The sequence below is a fragment of the Humulus lupulus genome, chromosome 2 (assembly GCF_963169125.1).
Source record: "Humulus lupulus chromosome 2, drHumLupu1.1, whole genome shotgun sequence".
Lineage (NCBI taxonomy): Eukaryota > Viridiplantae > Streptophyta > Magnoliopsida > Rosales > Cannabaceae > Humulus > Humulus lupulus.
In genome coordinates, this window is record NC_084794.1 from 226625968 (window position 1) to 226628872 (window position 2905).

The 2905-nt window shown below is 37.3% G+C and overlaps 1 long non-coding RNA gene across 1 annotated transcript; it reads right to left on the bottom strand.

Moving 5' to 3' along the window:
* Nucleotides 1-303: 303 nt before the first annotated feature.
* LOC133816553 (uncharacterized) lies at nt 304-1493 on the bottom strand. Its single transcript, XR_009885326.1, has 3 exons — nt 1307-1493; nt 927-998; nt 304-371 (listed from the first exon to the last, which is right to left on the bottom strand). It is a non-coding gene; the product is annotated as an uncharacterized LOC133816553 (long non-coding RNA).
* Between the last annotated feature and the right edge of the window lie 1412 nt (nt 1494-2905).

Here is a 2905-nt window from a genome sequence, read left to right on the forward strand (position 1 = left end):
ATATGAAATAGCCACTACTTCAGAGAAAATTAGACATATTGGATGACTCAAAACACTAATTAAACCAACAATATTCTTATTATTCAAGAACAAGTCTCACGGTTAACCAAAAAAAATTATAATTCAATGAGTAAGAAAAAAAATGTGTGTCCCTATCATTGTATTATAATTTTACTTAATCAAGTTTTGCTCTCCTCCCAGCCAAATATAATGTAAGAATGAGTTGCCATTTAATATTCAACTAGCAATTTCTTATAAATAACAATAAACTATAAATGTCAAGAGTCTCACCTGTCAACACCTTTGAAACTTATTGTTACTCTAATATATCACTCAATTCAATCAATGCATATTTATATGAGTGTTGGAAGCTCCAGGAAATTGAAGTAAAGTAAATATAAATAAAGTAGTCAAGAAAATGAAGGCATATAAAAAAGATAAGTAGTATTAAAATCAAATCCAAGTCAAACCCATTATATTAATCAACCATTGGTTTCTCTTTATTAAGTAACAGACTAGAAAAAAGAAAAGAAAAGATATAAATATATATATATATACTCCCCTGCAAGAACTCTCATTATATATCATAATCGAATTCCAAACTAGAAGAAATCTGATCCAACATACACCATGGCTATAAACTAGAAGAACACCTTATTAAGTGACAGACTAGCTAGAAGTAAAAGATATATATATATATATATATACATATATACTCCCATGCAAGAACACCCAAGAAGAACAATATTCTTCTCTTACAAAACTTTTGCTTTCTCTCTCAAGAAAACACTCACTTTTGTAATATGAACAAAACCCAAAAGTATCTTAATTTAATATATAATTTGTGTTCCTTATATAAATATATATAAAGACAAAACTCATAATACAAATGAGTGTGAAAAAGAAACAGAGAGTTGAAAGCTTACTTCTTCAACACTATTCTGAAACAGCTCTTGTCGGTCAAAGGGGTATTTTAAAATGCTAAAAATAGAACAAATCTGAAGAAATCAACAAAAAATTCAGATAAAAAAATAGGTGGAGAAGCTAGTGTTGTGATCTAAGACAAACTTAAAACATAATATATGAATGAGTGCTTTATGATAATCATACCAGGACCAAAACTTTGAAACAAGGGACCTTCGGCCTCCACCTTAAGTCCTCCAGGTATATAGATACAGACACACATATACATATATATATATATTTATACCAGAAATGAGGCAAAACTGCCATGTGAGAGGAAGCCGTGTTGTTTATATAAAAAATAGATGCAAAATTTCATATCAGAAATAGAAGAGAAGAACACCTGGCACCGAGAACACATGCCGTGGTGGCTGAGATCGCCTAGCACCAAGAACACTTGCCGTCCCCGCCGTCGCCTGTCGGTTTCAAACCCAGCCCAGAACCAGCGCCGCCACCGCAACCGGATATGCTGGAGCCGAGAACCCACGACGCCGGAGAACCAGTCCCAAGGGCCGATGCTTGCTATTCGCCTCGCCTCCTCCGTCTCCGTTCACCACCATCAGCCACCCTCCAACAAGCCTGCCGAAACCTATTACACTATGATTTTTCCAATAAGAAGGTTAAATGACAAAAAGAGAAATGTGACCCTTCGAAACAAAATAAACTAAGCTCAAAATCTATCAAAAAAATTGGTTTTCACTACCTATAATTTGATTAATACAACTTATAAAATGACCAAAAGAAAAGATGTGTAGATACCAGTGATATCCAGCTAGTGGAGCAAACTTGAGACCAACTTGAAGAAACTCTCCATTTAAGCACTCCTGCATATGTATAGTATAGCATATATATATATATACACAGTATATACACATAAGTAGCTACCATGTTATATACTAAGAAAAAGCTCAATATAATAAAGAGAGGCCACGAAAGAGTTATATAATTATAAATATATATTATATTTAATCATCTAACAATAATAATAACAAAAGGCAGTAGTAATTTGAGCACACAAAAACTAGAATCACTCATAGTTTCATTAAATCATATTCTGCAGTTTCTTTGCATCAATTTCTCAAACACTTGAAGAGCATCAACCATTAGTTTAAGAGATCCATATGCCCTGGTTTCCTTACACTACTTTCCAGCTCAAGACAAAAAACATCCAAAAGATAATATCAGAAACTAACCTGAAAATTTCCTAGAGTTACAAGAAAATTTTAAGATAAACAAGCAAAATTTTAAATCCCAAATCACACAGCCACCAAGCCAACGAATCCCAAATCTCAAAATACACCAAGCCAAATAATTGGAATACATCAAAGCCTCCAAACAACTTCATACAAAACCTTGCAAAACAGAATATATAGGCATTATAAATCTATTCATATATATAATATTTATACATATATTTCTCAAATCTATATACATATGGAAAAAAAATTGTTAAAGAAAGCATACTTAGAGCAGAGACCACCGTTACGACCCCTGCGAGGCCACCGCTCCACCAGCTACGACAAATTAAGGGGCATACCTCATATTGTTCAATGCCCCAACAGTCATTTAGTTGTCCAAAAGTAGAGCCTGGAGGCTTCTGCTTGCGGCGGAGAACGGGCCACCAAGCCCCAACGAGCCACCAAGCCTCTGCGCCGTCCAGCCCCAACGAGCCCCCAAGCCTCCACGTCCTGCCCAGCCCCTGCATCGTCGAGCCCAGACCCGAGACCCCCCCACCCGCCGTCAAGCCCAGCCCTCGAGCCACCAGTCGTTGCTGTCGAGCCCAGCCCCGAGCCCCCTGTCGCCGAACAGCCCGACCCCGACCCCCTTGCCGCCGTCGACCACCATTCCCCGAGCCCCTACCGTTGTCGTTCGGGCCTAGCAGAAAAAATGGGATAGAGAGAGGGAGAAAGGAAAGTATCGAGTGGGAGAAAGGTATTTGGGT